Source organism: Aptenodytes forsteri, unplaced genomic scaffold (assembly GCF_000699145.1).
Source record: "Aptenodytes forsteri isolate BGI_AS27 unplaced genomic scaffold, ASM69914v1 Scaffold231, whole genome shotgun sequence".
Taxonomy (NCBI): domain Eukaryota; kingdom Metazoa; phylum Chordata; class Aves; order Sphenisciformes; family Spheniscidae; genus Aptenodytes; species Aptenodytes forsteri.
In genome coordinates, this window is record NW_008796046.1 from 575,224 (window position 1) to 584,084 (window position 8,861).

Genomic DNA, 8,861 nt, shown 5'->3' on the forward strand with positions numbered 1-8,861 from the left:
ATTCACCTGGGCTGAAAATCCCTCAAATCTGGGGGGACTGGAGGGTTTCTGGGCAGGATGAGGCCGGAGAACAAGCCCCACCGAAGCATGTGCAGGTGGCCCAGTTGTTTTCCACCGCTGCAAGCGCAGAGCGAGCCCCAGCGCTCCCCTGTGTATTCCCCATCTGTGTCCGTGGGCGTAAGCCAGATCCTCCTTCTGCAGCTGGATCCGATTTCACGCGGGGGCTCCTTGGGCCTCCTGGATATGGCCAGGGGGGACCATAAAGCCCCGAGGGAGGAGGGGAAGGGCACCGATGCCATCTATTATTCAAAAGCAGAGAGTAGCAACCAGCTAAGGAGGCATTAGCCGGTGCAAAGAGGATATGAACATCTGGCACGGAAACGGTGCTGCAGAGATCTTGCTGATGGACCTCTATGCCAGAAAACAACAAAAAAAATAATGCCTGTTTCCTTCTTCTGATGTAATTTGTTTGAGGAAGGAAAACAATACATCACGTCGCAGCTATTTGGGGCTGATAAGGGAGGAAGGACAGGCTTGTTGCTTGCACAGAGGGAGGGAGTTGCCTGGGCAGAGCTGTTGAGTGAGGCTCAGACCAGTGAAGCTACCTAGCAGTGCCCTGCCAGGATGCCAGCGTGGTGCCGAGTTAAGCCCATCTCTCTGGGATTTGGAAACACTTCTTGGGCAAGGGTTGGGTTAACCAGACCATAGCACCCTGGTTTCATCCTCCAAACCCTTCGCCCTGGCTCCCTCCAAAGGAGGGACGATGTCCAGAGGTGATGGATGGAGATGTGGATGATGTCCAGAGATTTGTTGTTTGCCCTTGTATGAGCTTTGGCCCGTGGGGCGATTGCTGCTGCTCAGCAGCCCTTGCCTGGCGCCGTCTCCCCCAGCCTGGTCCTCCAAGGTCTGAACACTCGCAGCTCTTCCACCGCAAGATAAAGCCAAACAACTCAAGACAAGAGGCAGGCAGCTTTTTCATGTCAAGGCGTGATTAATTATGGCCACGACCAGCTGAGAGGTTTGCTCTGCGGCTCATTGCTGGATGCTTCAACGAGCAAGAGAAAATGTTTTTCTAAAAGCTTATTTGGAGCAGGAAAGTGGTCCCCTGGAGAGTCCTCTTCCCATCAGACCTTTTCCAAGCCTGGTTGAAGTCCCAGCAGCTTCCAGCAAGCAGGAGCTTCACAGCTTCACTGCCCACTGCAAGGAAAAGCCTTTCCTTCCCCTTCTTTTGCATTTTCTCACCTTTCTTCACTCACCTGGGTGCGAGGGAGATGGGATGAGGGTTGTTACCCTCTGATGTCCACCCTAACCCACCTTACTCATTTCCATCCTTCATGCAGGTGATGGTCACCCATTGCCCAGGGGACCCAAACCAAGAGCCTCCCCCCCTGCCAAATCTCCATTTTCCAGCTCCAAAGCAGCTCAAACAAGCCAAAGAAAGAGGCAGATGTTTTAAATCCAGTTGAGAAGCGAATGATTTGTGCAGCTGCAGCGCAGAAGACGGTGGTGAGCGGTGATACCCATTCGAGCCGAGCTGGAAAGCAGCCCTGCGTTTCCCTTCACAAATTCATTTTTCAACTGTTTTGGCAGCGATGCAGGTTTCTAAGACGCTTTCAAAACATTTCCATGTTGTCTAGCGGGGAGGAATGCAATACAAGAACGGGAGGACCGGGAAAGTCAGGGTGGCCACAGCAGAGCCCTGCGCTGCACCGATGGGTGCAGCTTAAACCTGCGGCGCGGGCAGGGGGACACCAGCAGAAGCACTTGAGGCAAGCTGGGATATATCAGATATCTTTTTCTTGCCTTTTTTTAAAGCCGTAGTGGAAGCAAGGAGGAAAGTTTGCAGACATGTGTTGGGTTGAGCCTGCAGACCTGCCTCACATTTGTTGGTGGGAGAGGAAAGGGTCATGAACGCTCATCTAAATCTATGTAAGGGCAAACTGATGCCCCGATCCAACCTGGCCATGGCATTTGATCACTTCTCCTGGTCTCTTGCCTGCTAAGATGTTCAGCCACCTAACTGGGAGGCAGAAATGTGCCCTGTGTGACTGGGCACGCAGGAGGGACATCCTATGGGAGCAGGAGGGACATCCCATGGGAGCAGATCTGATTTTGCAGCTTCCCAGGGTGGCTGCAATTTCCCTCCAGGATGCTCTAATTCAGGACCATCAGCAACTTTTAAGGGTATATAAGAGGCAGCAAAACCCAATCCAGCTGGAGGATGAAGCATCTGTTCACAGTGGTGAATGCCAACGGGGTGTGCAGGGGATGAGGTCAGGTGGGGTTGGTACCCACTGGGCGCTTTGGAGGTATGGGAGGACCTTCCCAGCAGCCAACCAAGCTCCAGAGCAGGGTTGATTAGCGAAAAAGGTGTTGGAGGTGGGAGTTGGGGCTGGAAAAGCACCATGAGCCAGTCCCTCTGTCCATCCATCATACGCACGCGCTCCTGTATGAATCTCCTCCTGCCATCCCCGAGGCTGACGGCGTTTGGGGGAGTAGCACCCGAGAGCCACAGCCACGGTGGTGGGTGGGTGGGTGCTGAGCACAGAAAGGCACCCTCCTCCCTTTTTCCACTCATCCCTGCAACAAGAACCGACAAGCGGGTGCAGACGGGGCACAGGGGACCTTTGCTGCCCGGCGCTGCATCCAGCTGGTACGGCCTGGGGAAGGGGGCACCGGGAGGAGACCTGGTGCACATGACGCTTGCTGGAGCAAGCAGCTAGAAGCAGCGAGACTTGATCTTTTCCACATTGCTTCAGTGCAGAGAGGGCTTTGCTCTGCGGCTTTAGCCAGCTGGGTGTCTATTTTTTATTCTCCACCAGCGGTTCGGGGTTTTTTTTTAGCCCGGATTTCGTTTCCTCCCCTCTGAGCACGCGTGATGCCCCAGCCTTCCTCCTCCACCGACTGCAGGGCTTCAGAGCAGGAGGGCGATGGAGGTGCCAGGCTTCGAGCCGCTCACTTTTCCTCCAAGCTCCTACATAACCCAGTGTTTCTGGAGACGTTTGCAAACTCCAAGCGCATCTCCCTCCCTCAGGAGGATGCTTGCAGAGAGCGATTCGGGTGCTGCCACGACCTCCCAGGCAGCAGGAGCCGGCTGCCGGGCCCCGAAGCACAAGGATCCCATTGTGGCTGACGGTGTTGCTTCTATAAAGACCTTAAATAAACACAATGCACCGGGGCAGGCGTGTTAAAATTAACCCATCGGCTTGGGCTACGTGTGCTGCGGGCAGCGCAGGCTGGTTCCCAGCAGGCGTGCGGCGGCGGCCGACACGGTTCTGCACCGCAGCCGGTGAAGGGAGGGAGGGGGAGTCACAACGATGCCGCAGGCTGATGCGGTCAGCCTTCCTCCCCGGCGGGCGTCGTACTCAGCTCTGCTGCTGCTGACCCTGCCAATGGCTTTCTTAGAAGCGGAGATGCTGAGTTTTCTGCCAAATTTTGCGACGCTCTTTGCCGCTTCCTCTTCCGCATCTTCCTCTGGGACTGCTCAGAAAATAGTAAATAATCCGAGATTTAAAAAATAAACCAACAACGAGGTCTTATTCAAGAGCTGGGTTTTGGGGGCTTTGAGTAAGTTGCAACAACAGGAGGTGCTGGAAGAGGCGGCTGGGAGGAGAGATGTTGCCCTGAGCACGGCTGGTGCTGCTGGAAGAGGTTGTGCGCTGATCCTGGTGTCCAAGGGAGCAGGTAAGCACATGTCCTGAAACCAAGTCTTCCTACAAACAGCAGCAGTGACCCATCCACGTAATGGTCCAGGCCTAAAATAGCGCTCGGGGAGAGGCTGCCCTGAAAAAGGCTCATTCCTCTATTTGCAGAGCTGGTGAAGAGCTGGGCAGGCATGGGTGCAACCATGCACGGACCCCTTGTAGCAGCGTGGTGGGACACAGTGGGCATGGGCAGCTGGATCGTGGGGTCCAGTTGCCCCCCACATTTTGTGGGGTCACTGCTTGACTGACCCACCAGCAGCTCAGCCTGAAGGTGGAAGCACAGCCTGGCACCACGGTGGATTTTGCTCTGGCTCCTCCAGCCAGAAGTTGGTTTATGGGGTGGGGTGGCAGGACCCCCATAGCATCCCACGTCTCCCATTTTTTACCTATTCCTCATGAAGGACCCAGCAGACAAGAGCCACAGAGATGTTCAGGAGCAAGTTCCCATCGGTGGTGGGGGAAAAGCCATTTTACAGTAGTTTTCTGGGTCATTATTCTTTCTCTCAGCTCCCAGCAGCGAAACCACGGGGACCAGCGCAGGGTCCCACCCTGGAATCCCTTTGTTTCAAAAAAAATACTTGTTCTCAATATGGGGCTTTTGAATTCACTTCCTTCCCCTCCTGCTCCAAAATAACCCTTGCATCCTCAGGGAGATTCACGCTGAGACGACCCAGGGTATGGGAAGAGATTGTGCCCCTGTACTCGGCCCTGGTGAGGCCGCACCTCGAATACTGTGTTCAGTTTTGGGCCCCTCACTACAAGAAGGACGTCGAGGTGCTGGAGCGTGTCCAGAGAAGGGCAACGAGGCTGGTGAGGGGTCTCTACAACTACCTGAAAGGAGGTTGTAGCGAGGTGGGGTCGGTCTCTTCTCCCAAGTAACAAGCAATAGGACGAGAGGAAACGGCCTCAAGTTGCGCCAGGGGAGGTTTAGATTGGACGTGAGGAAAAATGTCTTTACTGAAAGAATGGTTAAACATTGGAACAGGCTGCCCAGGGAAGTGGTGGAGTCCCCATTCCCTGGAGGATTTAAAAGACGTGTAGACGAGGCACTTAGGGACATGGTTTAGTGGGCCTGGTGGTGTTGGGTCGATGGTTGGACTCGCTGATCTTAGAGGTCTTTTCCAATCTTAATGATTCTATGATTCTATGATTCTATGGTGCTGGGAGGGCAGGCGGACGTGTGGACCCCAGAAAGCCGCTGCTCCCTGTGGATGCCATGCGGTGGGGGATGCTCCTTATCCAGCTCAGTCCAGAAAACAAGAGATTTGCGCAGCCCCAGACTGCCCAGGCAGGGCTGGGAGAGCACGCTCACAAGCGATGCCAGGATGAGTCCAGCCCGTGCATGGCCCCTTGGAGATGTCCATCTAAATTAACGTTTCAAATGGGTGAAAGAACCACACCAAGTCCCTCTTTAGACCCCAAACTGCACGCACCCGTATTTGATGAGCGGGTGAGGATGGGGAGTGCAGCATTGCACCTTCACAGTACTCCAACCACCCTCCTCGGGGACCCATCCTCCTTCCTGCCCTTTGGAAGAAGGTTGGTGGCATCCTCCTGCACCCAAGTCATCCCTTAGCAGCTTCCCCATGGATACAAACCCTGTTTGAAGCAGACCAACATTAGGTCCACTTCAATTCTCAATAAAAACCTCCCTGCAGAGGATGGATGCAATTCAGCTACTCCATTTTAAAGCCCCTCCTATAATCAAGATTAATTTTCTTGCGTTTTTCCATATTTACTCATTTAAAACACCAATTAAACCCAAACTGGGCTCACAAAACCTACCCTGCGGAGCACAAAAACCACCAAAACCCCAACGTGGCCCCACAACCCTCCCCGGCGGAGCACAGACCTCTGTGCGGAGCACAGACCTCTGCGACCCGCACCTATTTCCCTGGCCATGGCTGGAGCAGGGTCAGAGCAACTGGGGAGATGGGAAATTGGGTCCACATGGATTTCTCCTGGGGAAACGCAGGCAGATGGTCGGGTGCTCCATCACGGATGTGTAATTTTTTTAACCTCCAACCAGGTGAGATAGGAGGCCCTCGCTTTCCCATGTCCACCCCGTGATAACCCACCCCCCAGGAGGGAGACCAGCCCAAAGGCTCGTTCCCAACTGGTGTCCTTGTCAGGAGTCCAATATTGTTATCTAGGGCCTGGCTGGTGTTTATTATTTGGGTCTTTGCCACCACAGTTAAAATAACTCTCTCACCACTCCCAGCATTTAAAGGTCACGTTCCAGGGCGGAGTGTCTCAGGCCAGCTCCTCGGCTTGGCATCGCTGATGGGACCGACGCAGAGCAAGAGCATCGCAGTGCCGGCTGTGCCATCCCAGTGCTGGAGATCACCTGGCCGGGAGCAGGCTTGTCACCAGCGCCAGGTTCAATGTCCTTGGTGAGCTGGAGATGTAGCTATCGGCAAGACTTAGCTAAATAGAAGCCAATTCCTCCAGGTCAAATGATTATTTCCTTGTAAATCTGTTTCAAGCCCTCGGCCGAGCAGTCCTGGGAAGTCCAGATTTGCAAATTTGGAGACAATAATGTTTATTTGACCGACTCGTACAGTTGGTCCTGTGCTTGGTTTTTGCACAGGCAAGTCCTGGAATCAAAGGAACGGGTTTCCAAGCTAAATACGAGTGGAGAGCAATCGAGTGCTTAATGAAGTGGGTATCGGTTAGGCCATCTCTAAATGAAAAGGTAAATTGTGCCTAAGGAGCAGGGGATGTGTAGGCAAGGAGAGAGGGAGGGGGAAGAGAAGTGATGATGCCGTTATCCCCAAGGAAAGAGAGAGACAGTTGATAGTCTGTGACGCAGGAGATGGGGGAGGAAGGATAGTGGGACCTGTAGCGTGTCCTCTACAAAGAGACATAAACCTTTATAACAGCATCATTTTTTCAGCTGGATGGACCAAATTTGTGGCATCCAAATTTGCAAGAAGCAGCCTGGGACACGCTTTAACTAGAAGGGCTCCTTCCCCATGTCCCCCATGGCTGCTCCTGGTGCTAATGGGGCTTTCCCAGGAGAGGTGATGGTGGCGCTCCTTGGGATTGTTGCCTTCATTCTCTTCCCATGATGAGGGCCAAGGAGACCTGCTTGAGTGAGTCTTGATTATCATGGCAACATCGCCGACATCACCACCACTGATATTTCGGGTTGAGTATAAGGGAAAACTGCTCCACCATGAGCAGGTTGTGCAACCTCCGTCCTCAGAGGTTTTCGAGACCCAACTGAATAAAGCCCTGCACAACCTGGTCTGACCCCAGAGCTGCCCCTGCCATGACCAGGAGGTTGGACTGGAGACCTCCTGAGGTGCCTTCCAACCTGAGTTATCCTGTCATCCTCTGATCAGGGGATCCCAGCAGACTGGGGTCAGGCTGAAGGTGCCGACACATGCCAGTGATGGAGCGGCACCGTGGCCTGGTCTGTCATGGCTCCACTGCGCTGAGCCCTAAGTCTCTGTCTCAAACTGCGTGAGTGCCAGGGACTTTTGCTGAGACCAGTAGATAACCAGGTCCAGTTCTTTTAGCTGCCACCTGAATTTCACCCTGCAGCCTCTCACAAAAGCCAGTAACTTGTGCTTGGGTTGATCTCTGTTAGAAAGGCATCGCGTCTTGCGTTAGAGACATCCATGGGGAGGCCCCACAGCCTCTTGCCAAGGTGGTCCTTTCATTTAACACCGCTTCTTCCCCACAGTCTCTGCCCTATGTATTAACATTTTGTGCCTTATTTAATAGGAGCATGTGTTTGGCTTAGACATCTAGTGACCAAAGGGCCCTTTGACACATGACATAGGGCCTCGCGCCGTGCAAGCCAGGTCTTGATCTTCCTTTTAGCAATTCGGGCAGGTCTTTTTGGAAAGAAGAAGCTGAGCTGGCCTTTTCTGGGCTGCAAAGCGAACGGGTGGAGGGTGGTCACCAGCAGACACTTCCCAGCCTGTTTCAAGTCAAGGGGAAAGCCCTGGGTTTACAGTGAGAGATGGACCACGCACAAGGTACCCATGGAAAACGGACGATGGCTTTGCTCCCTTTCAAGATTTGTCCCGCCCATCGTGGTGTAGCTTGGACAGGGACTGGGGCACAGTGCACGGTTCACACATAAGCAGGTTGAAGGACACCCTGGACATGGTCTGGACCATGAACCCCCCCCATTACCCTCAAGCTGGTAGCTGTCATTAAAACTGAACCGCAGACTCACGTAGAAACAACAGACCGTCTCATCGTCACCAGGATCTACCTCTTCCTGGTTAGAAAACACTACAAGGAAGACCTTTCGCTTAGCTAAGTGCTGCAGGTGTTTCCTGGTGTTTCCAGGCGTGGGGACTGGCCAGGTTCTCCCTTTCAATGCGTCATTCATGGGGTGGCCATGGCAAAGCCTTGGCATGTGCTTGGAGCCACAGCAAGGACCCTCGGGGCTCTATGGTTTTCAGAATAAATAGACCATCTGATAAGAAAAACCCAAGAATAGATATTTTCAGGAGCAGGTATTTGCAAGGGAAGTGGATGGAGATTTATCTCCAGATAGATAGCCACCAGGGAGAGGGATTGCCTCTCCCCCGTCCCTCCAGTTTCCATAGGAGTGAGTCACTCACCTTCCTGTGGCAGGAGGAAACCCTCCTGCTCTCATGGAGCCCTACAGATTGGCTCTCCGCTGACCTTTCCTTTGTAACAAGGCAGTTATTTTGGGATACAATGCCCTGCTTCTTCCCATGTCCCCCGGGGCCAACAGCGTGGGCTGGGGAATCCCCGGCACAGTGGTGATCCTCCAATACCACTCCGGCTCCATGTTCCCTGTCCCACCACGGCTATGGGCTGATGGCAACAGCTTGGACCAGTGGGAAAAGCTGATGGGCAACTCCAGATCACTGCTCAAGCTAACCAGCTCGGCAGAGCCCTAGAGCCCAGGGCAACCTGTGCATGTCCCCACAAAGACCAGGGTGAGGGATCCGTGGTCATCTTCCATGGGCCATGAGGAGGTGGGACATGGTCATCTCACACTGATACGGTTTTAGGGCATCTGGGGGACCTACTGCCAGGCTGATGGGTGTCCTCTGTTCTGAAATTCAGCTCCCAAAGTAACCCTCAAACCCAGCTGAGTGGTGTGAAAGGGGTGAAGGGGCAGGAGCGTGGGACCAGCCTCCCCAGCAACTGGGGCACGAGCTC